Source organism: Saccostrea cucullata, unplaced genomic scaffold, assembly GCF_032062105.1.
Source record: "Saccostrea cucullata isolate Sc308-1 unplaced genomic scaffold, CSIRO_AGI_Scuc_v1 ctg3425, whole genome shotgun sequence".
In the NCBI taxonomy this organism is placed as follows: Eukaryota; Metazoa; Mollusca; class Bivalvia; order Ostreida; family Ostreidae; genus Saccostrea; species Saccostrea cuccullata.
In genome coordinates this window covers 107,254-125,071 of record NW_026921271.1, presented here as the reverse complement: position 1 = coordinate 125,071, position 17,818 = coordinate 107,254, and the positions used below count along the sequence as shown (strand labels likewise).

General features: G+C 33.2%; 1 long non-coding RNA gene across 1 annotated transcript; it reads right to left on the bottom strand.

The window, feature by feature from the left end:
- Positions 1–15,165: 15,165 nt before the first annotated feature.
- On the bottom strand, positions 15,166–16,510 carry LOC134259598 (uncharacterized). Its single transcript, XR_009990384.1, has 3 exons — positions 16,482–16,510; positions 16,081–16,164; positions 15,166–15,358 (listed from the first exon to the last, which is right to left on the bottom strand). It is a non-coding gene; the product is annotated as an uncharacterized LOC134259598 (long non-coding RNA).
- Between the last annotated feature and the right edge of the window lie 1,308 nt (positions 16,511–17,818).

The window sequence follows — 17,818 nt, the reverse complement described above, 5'->3', positions numbered from 1 at the left end:
AAAAAAGACGGAAAAAAGAAAAGTAATAAGAAGAACGAAAAAAACAACACAAAAAAAAGTAATAATAATATCATAATTTTTTCCTAAAAAAAATTTTGTACCAAATTTGGAAAATATGTTCCAAAATTCGTTTGAGGAAGATAAATATAACAAATTTGTCCCCCCCCCCCCTAGCCTTTTCTCGACATATATTACCAACATCTCTTGACCGATTCGTTCCAAACTTGACCAGCACAACAACCGTGTACTCTGAAAAATATTTTTGTAAAACCATAAAAAATCTTATTCGAAAAAAACTATTTTTTTATTGAATCCATCACACTAAGCAGCATAAAGGATTACAATGCCGCTTAATGATGAAAGTTTTATAAAGCTTTGCAATTCCAAAGCTTGAAGTCCAAAATAATTTTTTTATTTTTTGGAATTTTTAAGTGTAAAGGTCAGTACCTCTGATACACATGTGTTATGGAAACATTCAAATAATTATTCTTACTTGACTTAGCTTAATGATAAGGTTATATAATTAAGCGTTACAAATGCAGCACAAAAACAACGCTTAATGAAACAAGCAAATGTCTACATGATTGACCGTTAATGATACAATTTAATGTATCATTAAAAAGATTCAGATGTACACATGTGTTCTCCAAGGTCTAGGTCAAAGGGTCAAAGTTCGTCCTATCCAATAAAAGTTCTTTTCACAAGGATTGCATATTTAAAATACGAAAGCCCTAGTACTTACCGTTCAAACTTTATGGCTATTTACTATGCTCAAGACGCCCCCCCCCCCTTTTTGAAGCACACAGCCAAGATACACAGATATAACATATACAACTTACAAGTAACTTTTTAAAATCTTCATTCATAAAATTCAGTTCCCGTCATGTGATATTTTGCCATCATTCATTCTCCTTCTGTTTTGTCTCTTGAATTTATAAATATTTTATTTTAAATCTATATAAAAAAAAATAACGATTGTCAGCTGCATTTAATATTATCATTTCGCGTTTTCTTGTATATCTATCACTTGTATATTATTCATTTCATTAGATAGTGCAAGTATAAATTAAAAAAATGGTACGTCATTTCCATAGTTTTTATTCATTCATAAATCCTTTGATCCGCTCCTTTAGGTTCGCAAAGCCTTGATCACCACTGTATACAAAACATTCATCTCGCCGAAAATGTTCATGATTCCGCTAAACTGAGAAAGTTTACACATGATTTATCATGTCATAACACACATCAACTCTCTGCAATGCAGAAACGCTCGAATTGAAGGGGAAAATTCAGGAGTTATTGATGAGAAAAATTTTGAAAAAATGATGCATTTCACATGTTCAGTCATCAATGTTTATTTTCTTTACAGGTTGCAAAATCAACTTCAAAGGAAAAAGAAACCCTATATTTAGCATTAATTTAAGTTTTTTCACATTGTTCCATGAAAATTGAAACCTCTGACAATGTATCTCGGTTGGTGTTGTGATATCAGAATTTAAGCTAATAACCAGACTGTTTTGATTATATTTTTGATTATATGGGTTTACAGTGAGTTATTTTTCTTATGTATTTTAGATATCAAACAGATTTAGACAGCTGTTTCTTATCTTAGAGGTGAGAAGGATGGAGTTATTATGTCGCCCCGAACGAAGTCGGGGACGACATATTGATATTGTACGCATGTTTTTTTTATCCAGGCTGTTTCTCGGAGATGGCTGGGACAATCTTTCTGAAACTTTCCTCAAAGGACGATCACTGGTTGTAGTTGTGCAGTGAGGTCGTTCAGTTCCAATATGTTTACCGTTGCCATGGAAACCTGTGAAAAGCGACAAATTTTGTCCGAGAGTGTTCTCTCTGGTCCCTTAAATGTTCGTCATGAAACTTTTCTTATTTTAATGATAAGTATCTGTAGTTGTGCGTCTCGCATTTAAAATTTTCAAATAATCGATTATTGCCATGGAAACCAGGTGAAAGTTAAAATTCTTTAATTTCGATTTTCTCAATAACTACTCAGGCAATCGTTTTGAAACTTTCAATGTTTATTCCTTGCAATGTGTCAAAGTGATTTCTACTTTCAAAATAATTGTATTGAGTAGCTCACGGTAGCCATAGAAACGAAACAGAAAAAAGATTCAGATGTACACATGTGTTCTCCAAGGTCTAGGTCAAAGGGTCAAAGTTCGTCCTATCCAATAAAAGTTCTTTTCACAAGGATTGCATATTTAAAATACGAAAGCCCTAGTACTTACCGTTCAAACTTTATGGCTATTTACTATGCTCAAGACGCCCCCCCCCCCCTTTTTGAAGCACACAGCCAAGTAGAATACACAGATATAACATATACAACTTACAAGTAACTTTTTAAAATCTTCATTCATAAAATTCAGTTCCCGTCATGTGATATTTTGCCATCATTCATTCTCCTTCTGTTTTGTCTCTTGAATTTATAAATATTTTATTTTAAATCTATATAAAAAAAAATAACGATTGTCAGCTGCATTTAATATTATCATTTCGCGTTTTCTTGTATATCTATCACTTGTATATTATTCATTTCATTAGATAGTGCAAGTATAAATTAAAAAAATGGTACGTCATTTCCATAGTTTTTATTCATTCATAAATCCTTTGATCCGCTCCTTTAGGTTCGCAAAGCCTTGATCACCACTGTATACAAAACATTCATCTCGCCGAAAATGTTCATGATTCCGCTAAACTGAGAAAGTTTACACATGATTTATCATGTCATAACACACATCAACTCTCTGCAATGCAGAAACGCTCGAATTGAAGGGGAAAATTCAGGAGTTATTGATGAGAAAAATTCAGGAGTTATTATGTCGCCCCGAACGAAGTCGGGGACGACATATTGATATTGTACGCATGTTTTTTTTATCCAGGCTGTTTCTCGGAGATGGCTGGGACAATCTTTCTGAAACTTTCCTCAAAGGACGATCACTGGTTGTAGTTGTGCAGTGAGGTCGTTCAGTTCCAATATGTTTACCGTTGCCATGGAAACCTGTGAAAAGCGACAAATTTTGTCCGAGAGTGTTCTCTCTGGTCCCTTAAATGTTCGTCATGAAACTTTTCTTATTTTAATGATAAGTATCTGTAGTTGTGCGTCTCGCATTTAAAATTTTCAAATAATCGATTATTGCCATGGAAACCAGGTGAAAGTTAAAATTCTTTAATTTCGATTTTCTCAATAACTACTCAGGCAATCGTTTTGAAACTTTCAATGTTTATTCCTTGCAATGTGTCAAAGTGATTTCTACTTTCCAAATAATTGTATTGAGTAGCTCACGGTAGCCATAGAAACGAAACAGAAAAAAGATTCAGATGTACACATGTGTTCTCCAAGGTCTAGGTCAAAGGGTCAAAGTTCGTCCTATCCAATAAAAGTTCTTTTCACAAGGATTGCATATTTAAAATACGAAAGCCCTAGTACTTACCGTTCAAACTTTATGGCTATTTACTATGCTCAAGACGCCCCCCCCCCTTTTTGAAGCACACAGCCAAGTAGAATACACAGATATAACATATACAACTTACAAGTAACTTTTTAAAATCTTCATTCATAAAATTCAGTTCCCGTCATGTGATATTTTGCCATCATTCATTCTCCTTCTGTTTTGTCTCTTGAATTTATAAATATTTTATTTTAAATCTATATAAAAAAAAATAACGATTGTCAGCTGCATTTAATATTATCATTTCGCGTTTTCTTGTATATCTATCACTTGTATATTATTCATTTCATTAGATAGTGCAAGTATAAATTAAAAAAATGGTACGTCATTTCCATAGTTTTTATTCATTCATAAATCCTTTGATCCGCTCCTTTAGGTTCGCAAAGCCTTGATCACCACTGTATACAAAACATTCATCTCGCCGAAAATGTTCATGATTCCGCTAAACTGAGAAAGTTTACACATGATTTATCATGTCATAACACACATCAACTCTCTGCAATGCAGAAACGCTCGAATTGAAGGGGAAAATTCAGGAGTTATTGATGAGAAAAATTCAGGAGTTATTATGTCGCCCCGAACGAAGTCGGGGACGACATATTGATATTGTACGCATGTTTTTTTTATCCAGGCTGTTTCTCGGAGATGGCTGGGACAATCTTTCTGAAACTTTCCTCAAAGGACGATCACTGGTTGTAGTTGTGCAGTGAGGTCGTTCAGTTCCAATATGTTTACCGTTGCCATGGAAACCTGTGAAAAGCGACAAATTTTGTCCGAGAGTGTTCTCTCTGGTCCCTTAAATGTTCGTCATGAAACTTTTCTTATTTTAATGATAAGTATCTGTAGTTGTGCGTCTCGCATTTAAAATTTTCAAATAATCGATTATTGCCATGGAAACCAGGTGAAAGTTAAAATTCTTTAATTTCGATTTTCTCAATAACTACTCAGGCAATCGTTTTGAAACTTTCAATGTTTATTCCTTGCAATGTGTCAAAGTGATTTCTACTTTCCAAATAATTGTATTGAGTAGCTCACGGTAGCCATAGAAACGAAACAGAAAAAAGATTCAGATGTACACATGTGTTCTCCAAGGTCTAGGTCAAAGGGTCAAAGTTCGTCCTATCCAATAAAAGTTCTTTTCACAAGGATTGCATATTTAAAATACGAAAGCCCTAGTACTTACCGTTCAAACTTTATGGCTATTTACTATGCTCAAGACGCCCCCCCCCCTTTTTGAAGCACACAGCCAAGTAGAATACACAGATATAACATATACAACTTACAAGTAACTTTTTAAAATCTTCATTCATAAAATTCAGTTCCCGTCATGTGATATTTTGCCATCATTCATTCTCCTTCTGTTTTGTCTCTTGAATTTATAAATATTTTATTTTAAATCTATATAAAAAAAAATAACGATTGTCAGCTGCATTTAATATTATCATTTCGCGTTTTCTTGTATATCTATCACTTGTATATTATTCATTTCATTAGATAGTGCAAGTATAAATTAAAAAAATGGTACGTCATTTCCATAGTTTTTATTCATTCATAAATCCTTTGATCCGCTCCTTTAGGTTCGCAAAGCCTTGATCACCACTGTATACAAAACATTCATCTCGCCGAAAATGTTCATGATTCCGCTAAACTGAGAAAGTTTACACATGATTTATCATGTCATAACACACATCAACTCTCTGCAATGCAGAAACGCTCGAATTGAAGGGGAAAATTCAGGAGTTATTGATGAGAAAAATTCAGGAGTTATTATGTCGCCCCGAACGAAGTCGGGGACGACATATTGATATTGTACGCATGTTTTTTTTATCCAGGCTGTTTCTCGGAGATGGCTGGGACAATCTTTCTGAAACTTTCCTCAAAGGACGATCACTGGTTGTAGTTGTGCAGTGAGGTCGTTCAGTTCCAATATGTTTACCGTTGCCATGGAAACCTGTGAAAAGCGACAAATTTTGTCCGAGAGTGTTCTCTCTGGTCCCTTAAATGTTCGTCATGAAACTTTTCTTATTTTAATGATAAGTATCTGTAGTTGTGCGTCTCGCATTTAAAATTTTCAAATAATCGATTATTGCCATGGAAACCAGGTGAAAGTTAAAATTCTAAAATTCTTTAATTTCGATTTTCTCAATAACTACTCAGGCAATCGTTTTGAAACTTTCAATGTTTATTCCTTGCAATGTGTCAAAGTGATTTCTACTTTCCAAATAATTGTATTGAGTAGCTCACGGTAGCCATAGAAACGAAACAGAAAAAAGATTCAGATGTACACATGTGTTCTCCAAGGTCTAGGTCAAAGGGTCAAAGTTCGTCCTATCCAATAAAAGTTCTTTTCACAAGGATTGCATATTTAAAATACGAAAGCCCTAGTACTTACCGTTCAAACTTTATGGCTATTTACTATGCTCAAGACGCCCCCCCCCCCTTTTTGAAGCACACAGCCAAGTAGAATACACAGATATAACATATACAACTTACAAGTAACTTTTTAAAATCTTCATTCATAAAATTCAGTTCCCGTCATGTGATATTTTGCCATCATTCATTCTCCTTCTGTTTTGTCTCTTGAATTTATAAATATTTTATTTTAAATCTATATAAAAAAAAATAACGATTGTCAGCTGCATTTAATATTATCATTTCGCGTTTTCTTGTATATCTATCACTTGTATATTATTCATTTCATTAGATAGTGCAAGTATAAATTAAAAAAATGGTACGTCATTTCCATAGTTTTTATTCATTCATAAATCCTTTGATCCGCTCCTTTAGGTTCGCAAAGCCTTGATCACCACTGTATACAAAACATTCATCTCGCCGAAAATGTTCATGATTCCGCTAAACTGAGAAAGTTTACACATGATTTATCATGTCATAACACACATCAACTCTCTGCAATGCAGAAATGCTCGAATTGCTGGTGGCATGTCAGATTCGTTTTTCGGTAGAACCTCTAAAATGAAAGTCTAAGAGGGAAATTTCAGAGTTCTCACTTGCGTTACAATACACAAAATAATGCGGCTGATCTTCTTCATAAATTACATTTGCCAAGCTTTTATGATAGGAAAGATACTGCCAATTAACAAGTATGAGGCTCAGTTCAGTACATCTGCCAGATTTTTTTATGCAAGTCTGCAAATTTAGGAACTTGTAATTTTCCTGCACTACTTTCTTCTCCTACTGATTCTAAAAATAATTACTGGGATGTACCCAATTAAGGTCTTCCGTTTCCAATGGAAAGGACTGATGCAACTTGATGGTTGTTCAAACTTAGCTAATGGACTTTTGTTTTATTGAGGATAAAAATGAAAGTCTTGTCCAGTACGGGGCGACATATGCTATTGCTTGCAATAGCAGACTTTCTAGTTATTATTCTTTTTTCTTCTTATTTCTTCTCCGGTACTTTTTTGTCCGCGAGTGTTCTCAGAAACTGTTCACCCAACTGAGCTAAAACCTTTTTAGGGTTAATAGGTGTGTAGTGTAGTTGTGCGGAACGAAGGTCATTTTGCGCGCATACGCCTGCACGTGCGTGCGCGTGAAATGAGTGAAATGACTAATATATTTAATATAGCCATAACTTTAACATTTTCCGATGAAATGCTTTGAAACTCATTATATCAGTATATATTAATAGTGTAGATAATGTGACACTGTCAAATTAGCAAGAACTCACGCGCATTTACGTGCGCTTCGCTCTGATTGGCTGAAACAAAAATCTCAATATCTTTTCCGTTTTTTGACGAAATGGTATGAAATTTAAAATATAAGCATACTTTAAGATGTCCTACAATATGATATATAACATTTGTCATGAAGGCACGCGCATGCACGTGCGCTGCAATCTGATTGGCTTAAACTTCAAATGGCTGTATCTCCCTTGTTTTTCAACCAACCACGATAAGATTTAGAACATAGACAGACACAATAAACTCCTATAAGAAGTTACGGTCATCATGCACATGCATGCACGCGCATGCACGTGAGCTTTGCTCTGATTAGCTGAAACAAAAATCTCAATATCTTACTTGTTTTTTGACAAAATACTTTGAATTTTAAAACATAATCATACCTTAATACGTCCTAAACTATGATATATAAAAGTTTTCAAGAACCCACGCCCATGCACGTGTGCTGCGATCTGATTGGCTTAAACTTTAAATGCCTATAACTTTTTTGATTCTCAACAAAACAGGATGAAATTTAGAATATGAATAGATATGACGGATTCCTACATTATGCTACTATCAAACTTGAATGCAAGGACTTGTATGCACGTGTGCGCGCGCAATACGTTAAATGACCGATTTGCTTGATATAGTCGTAATTTTTTTTTATGAAACGCTTCAAAATTCTAGGAAAAGAAACACATTAAAAGTGTAGTCACGATGATATAGCTTTCATGCATTGCACCTGCGCGCGCGTGCAATGATCAAATGACTTGTATACTTGATATGGCCGTTACTTTTATATTTCTTTATGAAATGCTTTGATGACCTTGACCTTTGACCTTGACCTTTGACCCCTTGACCCAAAGGTCACAATCCAGCTCAAGTTCGTAGATGTATTTACAAACTCACTTTAACAAATGCTTAGAATAAAAAAGTCAACCCCCCCCCTTTCTCCTTAAAAAAAAAAATCAATATCAACGTAGAAAATTTCTCTGAAACTCAACACCTGGGATCGACATATAATTTCACTTAAGGTACAGAAAAGACTTCATAGAAAGTTTCCTGAAAGTTTTACGGTAAGTCTCTAAAGTATATAGAAATTATGGATTTTTACGGCAAAAATTACAAATTCTGTCGTGTTTGAAATTTAAGTGCAGACGAACAAAGATATGATATAAACCCTTTAAAGCCTATTTCTCCAGATGTCGTTAATAGCATTCAATTCTACTGATATGAATTAATATTTTAATACCAAGCTTTCTTCTTTTATTTCACCATTGAAATTTATCTGAATTTTTTTTAGAATTAAACAATCCCCAGAAATAGCGAGTTTCGGTATATTAAAAAGCAATACACGTTTCTTTCCAGTAAAACATCACGTGTTTGAATTCATGAAAAAATATTAATAAGGGGGTGTTAAACAATACCTGTCACATTAGCCGACACCAAAAAACCAGGGTACGTACACGACATTTTCTGATTTATTTGCACCTGCAAACAGGGCTACCCTCAAATCCACGTGTTTTCAATGTCTTTATAAACATCACAAAAGCACCCCAGGAAGTAGCCTCCTATGCCCTGGAGAAATAGTTCCTGTCAAAAAACTTTATTTATTTATAGAGTAGATAAAATTTCCTAGGCACAGGTACCAGAGTTGTCAAACTGGCCTGGAAGGAAATTAAAAAAACTCTCAAAAGAAAGGAAAATCGGCTTTATATGTATGGACCTACAATTGACTAAGTTCATTTTGATTGGTCAATTACCGGTGTGGTACCCCTAGTCGCCTTGAACCCAGTCCTGTCTTTCTGAAGAAAACCAACTCCGAGCCCGATGTAAAAATCTTAGTAGAGAAATGAGAATTTGAATTTTGCTGCCTTATTATGTTCCCCAAACGAAGTTTGGGAACATATTGTTTTACTCTGTTTCAACGAAGTTGGGGAACATATTGTTTTTACTCTGTTTCTTATTATTATTATTATTAAGTCTTCCGTTCACAACGGAAGACTTATAGTGTTTGTATTGTTTCTTTTTAAGTCTTCCGTTCACAACGGAAGACTTATAGTGTTTGTATTGTTTCTTTTTATTATTATTATTATTATTATTATTATTCCTCCCAAATTTTGTGAGCGCGATTACTCAGAGATGGCTGGATAGATTTTCACAATTTTTCTCATGTAAGTAGGTTGATATATGAAGTTTATATAAAATTCCGTTTTTTGAAAAATTCACTTCCGGTCCGAAGTTATGGCCGATTTTCGAATTTTAAAATGGACTTTTGTCCGGCAGTTTTCTCGGAAACGGTTTGAGGTAAAGATATGAAATTTACAGGATTTCTCAATCATGATATTTGTCTTCAAAAATGCAAATTTAGTGGCATATTTTAAAAATCTTCTTCTAAGAACCACTGGCCAGGAACCAAACTTGCTACAAAGTATCCTTGGGTAAAGGGGATTCAAGTTTGTTCAAATGAAGGGCCATGTAGGGCGGGGCCAAGGGGAATCAAAGTTTTACTGAATTAGTGAAAAATAAATAGCATTTTTTAAAAATCTTGTTCTCAAGAACCACTGGGCCAGGAAAGATGAAACTTATGTGGAATCATCCTCAGGTAGTGTCCATTCAAATTTGTTCAAATCATGACTTCCAGGGCAAGGGTGGGACCAAAATGGCCGATCAAAGTTTTACATAGAAATATATAGGAAAAATCTTTAAAACTCTTCTCTTCAAGTTCCATTGGAACAGGAAGGATGAAACTCATGTTGAATCATCCTCAGGTAGTGTACATTCAAGTTTGTTCAAATCATGACCCCCGGGGGTAGGGTGGGGCCACAATGGCCAATCAAAGTTTTACATACGAATGTCTAAAGGAAACATTTTTGAAAATCTTCTTCTCAAGAACCATTGGGACAGGAAAGATGAAACTCATGTTGAATCATCCTCAGATAGTGAAAATTCAAGTTTGTTCAAATCATGGCCCCCGGGGTAGGGTGGGGCCACAATGGCTTATCAAAGTTTTACATAGGAATATATAGGGAAATCTTTAAAATTTTCTTCACTGCAAAGCCATGATTAGTGATATTTTTAGTGTAGAATTACATTTGTTCAAATCATAACACCCAAGGGTAGGGCGGGGCCAAAATGGGGATAAGAATTATACATGGAAACTTATACATATATTCTTTAAAAAATCTTTTTCTAAAGAATAGCAAAGCCATGATTTAGTATTAGAATTCAAGCCCCCTCCCCCCGCCCACCCACTCAGTAAACTTCAATTCTGATCTGATTTGTGTGTTTTCCTAGCCGATGTGCTCAGGTGAGCGATGTGGCCCCTGGGCCTCTTGTTTGACATTGACCTCACTTTTCATTAATTAGTGTTTAGATCAGTTTTAAGGACATACGCAAGGTATCTTACCTACATGTAGTATTCTTTAGATAATAAATTGCATTTATCTCATTACATGTTCTGCACAAAACATTGTAATAATTGTTAACCAGGCATCAAACTAATAAGTTTTTTAAAATTATGCATTATTTCAACAGAAAAATTCATTTTAATACAAAATTGTCATAAAATTAAATTATTTTTCATCAAAATTTGTTTTAGAATAGCTGTACAAATCCATATATACACATTAAAAGCATCTTCACACAGGTCCTTCATTTAAACTTTCAACTCTGGAATATACCAAGCATTTGATTACATACATGCACCTTAAAGATACCATGCGAAATCAATATATTTTTCATATACTGTTCATGCTAGAGAGCTGTTCGAATGCATCACCATTTTTGACCTTAACTTTTTTTTACCATAACATGTATAGTATTAGATATAACGTTTTATTTTTAAGAAACCATCCAAGGTATTTTTATCAAACTTCATATGCTGATACATACTGATGATAGCTATTCAACCGTCTCAACATTTTCGACCTTGACCTTTCCTTTGACCTTTAACCTCACTTTTCCTAGATTAGTGTCAAACTTCATATGCTGATGCATACTGATGTAAGCAATTCAACTGTATCAATATTTTTGACTTGACCTTTCATTTGATCTTGACCTCACTTTTATCATATTGCATTTAAGTCAGTTTTAAGGAAATCATTTATAATATTTTTTTTCAACTTAAAAAATATACTTTATTATTATTACTCCTATATCAACCTATGTCTTCACCAAGGAGAAGTCAACGAAGTCATTTCCTTGACCTTCACCTCGCTTTAAAGAAAGTTTTAATTCATATGCTGATACATACTGATGTAAGCATTCAACTGCATCACTATTCAAGATATTGCTGTGAAGAATTTCATACACTGATCCAAATTTTCATGTTGCATTACTAAGACACCCGTTGTTTTGTCTTTACATGAAATAATGGATATATTTCTAGTGATTTTCTCCTTTGAGCATATTTTCCAAAATTTGAAAAAACATCACAATTTTATTTTTTAAAAAAAATGAAAAACCTTTGCTGAATAATTAAAAATATTAATCATTAATGGGGCTTAGCCATCCATTACTACAGATCTAAATAAGGTTCTTTTCAATGTGTAAATATAAACATTTTACGCTGTTTTCAAATGAAGAGATGTGACTTTTGATTTAATAATTTCTAGGTTACTGGCTACTAATTCTTTTGTTGGTTGACAGTTGTGCAACTTCTCTCTCCACTTAAGAAGCAATCTTCACTTCATCAGTGATATCGATATCTCACGGAGAACCACTTCATAGACGTGGTGTGGGACTGTGCCATTTATGGGGACTCACAATACATCATTACCGTTTTGTCATGTGTAAGCTGGATTGTTTTATCCGGGAGTAAACACTCATAGATGGGTGTGGTTTACTGTGCCTGTTTCGGGACTCACAGTACATCATAACAGGCCGTTTTTGCAGAGTAGGTAACACTCAATGAGATCCACACAGAGAAGTAACGCTACAGAGATTTGAGTAACAAGAGAGTGGGAGTAACACTTTGAGATGGGTGTGGGACTGTGTCTTCAGTGGGGACATGTACAGTACATCATAACCTGCATTTTTCGTATAGTCACTCAGAGAGCTGAGTAACACTCGATAAACAGATTTGAGTAACACTCCAAGCTTTTTAACACCTTAGAGATGGGACTATGGGACTGTGTCTTCAGTATAGGGTATAATTATGTCTTTCGTACTAACAGGTGAGTCAATACTCAGACTGTACCTTTAGGTGTGTCTTATAAGCTGATTAACACTCAGAGAGATGAGTAACACTCATAGATGGGTGTGGGACTGTGCCCTCAGTGGGGACTCACAGTACAATGCATAACAGGTGAACGTGTTACAAACTGAGTAACACTTCAGCAAAGCTAAATAATAAGACTCAGAGATGGGTGTGGGACTGTGCCTGTAATTCGTCTAAAGATTTGAATTCCTTCTTTCTATGTAGTTGGTTTCACAAACTGAAAAACACAGATGAGTAGGCATGAGAAAGTCGGAAAAAGCATGTAGTTTTAAGTTATCAAAATACATGTACGAGGGGTGATCAAAAAGTTGGCAAACTATCTCTATATCTACAAAACCACAATTCAGATTAGAATGAAATTCGGTACACACATAGCCATACACAAGGTCTATAAATAGCATATACTGAATAAATTTTATCTCCTTGTGTGTGACGTCACAATGTAAAAATGACGTCACTATTTAGGTCACTTGTGACGAAAAATGGTTGTCTCAGTCGAACTCGGTCAACAAACGACTGTACAATTTATTGTAATATCTTAGAAATCCCTCTACAGTATCATATAATAATTTGTACACAGTTTATTGAGATAAATGAGTTCCTATAAATTCAATTAATGATTGGATTAATCGTTTTAGTGAAGGAAGGCTGATGGTTAAAAATGATACTTTTCATCTTGCCCAGTGAAAGCAAGTTTGAAAAGATATGTATTTTTAATTAAGCAATTTGCTATCAAAGACCTCCAATTAGCACTTTGAAAAATAGTTGAATATTTGAACAATGATATAAGTATTAAATACCTAAGATATCGTTTACTTTAGATTTTAAACATATTAGATATGATAAAAAGGATGCACCCATTCTCTATCCACCTTGAATAAAGGTCTCTCCTGAGACAGAAGATTTGTGTTTTAATGGTCGCCATGCTTATTTTGGGAAAGGATGTTATTATCCACCCATTCTGTTGCCGAGATATGACCATTTCTGACACATTAACTGTTCTTGTCATAAAAATTAACTCACATGGAAAGAAATATAAAACTCGGAAGAATCTTTTAACTTTTGTGACAGTACCCTACGGAGGGGGTCAGGTGACCGCCAATATCACGTGATTCGCGCATGCGCAGAACGGTGGTTGATGTGCATTAAAATAGGGGAGGATTAATTTAAAACAATATCAAAACCAAATATTGTTTCTTGTATGGAAGTTATTCAATTAGTTTGCGAACTTTTTGATCACCCCTCGTACGTACTGAATAAATAGAAAGTTGCTGATAGAATCTGAAAAAAGTATGAGCAATAATAGTTTTAAAGTATTTAACCCTAATTTAAAAAGAAAATGTTTACAAACGGTAAATATACAAAATGTCACACGGGTTCTTTAAAGGACATAGGAAATTCTGGTAGGTAACATAAGACACATACGATGTTGTGTGCAAGTGCAGTGTTAGAGACATGGTTAACTGTAGAACTATTTAAGTACGAGCTAAATTGATATTCAAAATTTCCTTTGTAATTATCGCGAAGTGTGAAAAAAAAAGGCTTCAATCGTCCAGTGAGGTCTAGAAGATAATTAATTGTGCAAGCCAAACAATGGGTCCTCATTAGAGTAAATTAACAGTTTAGCATTAGAAACTGAGAACGGTACATAATTTTGAGGTTTATTTGATTAATACATTTATATAATTTATTTATTATACTTTCAACGACGAGTTAACTGTTGCGCTAATATTTTAACTGTGGCGGGGCCGCCATGTTAAACGGCCGGTGGAGAATCCTACGATATTCGACAGATTTTTTCAAGAGTTGAGAACCAACCCCCCCAACCCACCCCCCCCCCCCCCCAAATGTAAATATATCTTGATTAGAAACTCAAGCATCTTTTTAAAACGAAAAGCGTTAACTTTTATTACAGGAAGTAATATCAAGTAAAGAAAAATTTTTAAATGAGAGAATCACATTAAAATGAGTTAATCTTGCAAATATTGCTGTTTCTTTTGATATAATATTTCATTCTTGAAATCTCTCTATGCAATGTTTATGCCACTTGAACTTAACCTAGTAACAAACGATAAATCCATTTCGGAGCAAAGTTCAATAATTCATTTCGAGTATTACGCATTTGATCAATTGGTTTGAGGACAACGTGATTTTTGAACCAGAGATTCAAACAGTTTCTCTCAGCCTAACGGCTGAAGCCAATATTTTTTCTACGAGAATACGGAAAACAATTCCCCCAACTAGTGTTTATTGTAATATTGTTATTGGCAAACCTAATATAAGCAAACAAAATCTATTAATTTGATTGTGTCCGATACTTCTGACTATGGTAAAACTTATCTGTTCAAACTCACTTTGATTGATTTATTGTATATTGTTTAACGATACTCATTTTGATGTAAAATTGTGATACAAGTGTCACAAATTTATCCTTTTTTGTTATAGATTTATATTTCATTTTTTCAATTTATTTTTTTTTAAATTGCATACAAATTATATTATAAGAAGGACAACAACATTGAATGTAAGAAAAGAAATGAACATTTTGACAAGTTTTTTATTAACATGATTTATACAATAAAATTTCTGGATACAATTCACAATTGTTCGTTTTATTACTAAAAGTTATATTAGTTATATATATATATATATATATATATATATATATATATATATATATATATATATATATATATATATATATATATATATATATATATATATATATATATATATATATATATATATATATATATATATATATATATATATATATATATATATATATATATATACATAGTAGATTATTTTTATTGTCATTTGTGACCATTAAACAACACATCAGCAAGTAAGATCATCTGAGCAAAACACCTTTTTACAGCGGTCTCTTTCTTTTTCTATGACAGAACAGCAAACACCACAGAAAAGATCTCCAACGGTTGATCTCAGAGTAGTAGCATAAGACTGAATATCTCTTGTTCTATCTGCAATGCAAAGAAAATCTAGGTTATATTTACTTTTCTAAGTAAAAATTAAATACAAACTAACTGCAAAAATGTTTTACATAAATAGCAAGAAAGGTTCATTCTGAATATTTAAAAGGGTATTTTTTTATCATTAAGTTATTCTTTTAAATTCGTCTATGCAGAAGTAGGCAGCAGACTAAAGTAAAACGAAATCTTACTGTAAAAATTCTTTCTCGACAATCAGATTATATAAAATCATAAATTCAAAATGAAAGGAATTAGCTGATGTATACGTTTAATATTTCTCATGCAAAAGAAAAGGTCTATAGACAATCAAAGAAACAAACAAATCATAAATTTAGATATTCTTTACAATATAATCAACATTTGCAAGAATATGTTAAACTAAGCAGGATAATTGATTAAAAGGCTGACATTTTATTACCAGTTATGTATGGATTTAAAGTGTAAAGAACTTTAACTGAAAAATTGTAACTGTAGAATATAATGGAGATGGTTTGCTTTTTATTTTAAAAAAATGTTAAGTTTTGATTCCATGCCTTCTGCATAATTTTTTTAACAAAAATATACTATCTGCATAACATGGCTATATCGTGTTTTTCCATACATACCTTTTTTAAACTTATGAAATTGTTTGCACATAGAACAAATTCATTAAAAATGTTTATTGACTGGTTTTAGGCTGTGTTAGTTTGATAATCGAGTGATCAATGAGATACCTTTTAAAAGACAGAAGGAGTAAGCTGAATCGTCGACTTTAAAGCAGTTTCTAGCTTGCCAAGTATCTTCAACACATTCTAAACCTAAAGTGTGAATAATATAAATAAGTTAGAATAATGAAAAACTTCTAATTGCAAGGTAAATTAAACAAAATTTAAATTTAAGGTACACATTAATTTGTACGTGGAAAACTGTGTGACACTAGCATTATCAATTATATCATTTGATACTGGATATGTTTTATTCCATAAAAAGATTAGCTAATGGAACCTCACAAAGAATCAGAATACAACATAATTATAAATAAAATGAGAATGTTTGCAACATTGTAATGCATGTTTTATGATAACATTAATGCTATAAGTTCATATAATTCATTAAGAATGTATTTAAAAATTACCTGTTTTCCTTGTTGTTTGTTGTAGTGCTGAAAAATTTGTAAAAAAGTATTATTATTATATGTTAAAAAGACCGTTTCTGTCCTCACATTCTAAATTTTTTAATCTTTAGAATCAATTAATACATGTCATATACCTAACTTACGTTATATATATAAAGAATTTCTGATGAAAAGTACCGTATACGTTTTACATTTGGCTGTGTTTAATATTTATCGCCTTTTGGCGGGAAAAATATTCTGCCAACTTAAGTACAACGCCAAATATCTTGCAGATTTGTACATAAAAAGACCATAGAGAATTGCGCTAAATTTAACTCAAGCTTATTTGTTCAAAAGGTAATTTCTGCGAAATATCGTTCACGCCTAATGTAGTACCATTATCATGATTAAAGTATATACCATTCCATAATTTAATATTTGGTTCAATATTTTCTTTGAAAACTTTGTATCTGAAATGTATTAAATTGAAAATGAGTTCTTTTATTTCCGTCAATCTAAATTTTTATATTATTTTTAAAGTGAATGAAAAATTTATATAAAAAACAGCATGACAGCTGGTCAGTTAAGGGGGAGCCTGGGATTTTATTGAATAAAAACCAAAATAAAGAAACTCTTTATTTTTTAACCACATTAGATTATATTGACTTTAGTGTACATGCCAAGTTAAGGGGAAAATATACCTCCGGATCTTCAATCACAGAACATAGAATAATTGGCTTAATCAATATACACAAAGTCAATTTCCATTATGTAGTATTTCAATGCTCAAAATATAATTTACCGAAAAAATTTTATGTTCCATAATTTGACATGATTCTCCTACTAAATTATTAACGCATAAAAAGTTTCCATGTGCTGCTAAAAATAACAAAGACAGGTAACGTAAGTCTATGCAGCCAAACATATATAAATATTCTCTTGGAAAAGGCAAAATAAAGTTGCTTCACGCATGAAACGAACGAAATGAACAGTTAATTTCGAAATTGATATTGAATAGATGCTAAAATTTTTAATCTTTGGAGACCAGTTCTCAGTATTATGATTGATTGGTTGGTTGATTTATTGATTATTGTTTAATGTCCTTCTCGAGAATTTTTTTACTCATATGGAGACGCCACCACTTGCCGGTGGAGTTTGTCCCTATTCTCGGCACTCATGCAAAGCCTTCCGAGCATTGAGGGATCTTTTTCGTGCCAGCACCTACTGCGACATGGGGCCTCGGTTAATACAGTCTCATCCACGTCCCACCAGTGGGATTCGAACCCACGACGTAAGGATTGACTCCTTCCTTTGCGACTCTGAGCAGATGCTCTAACCACAGTGCCACGCGGGGACAT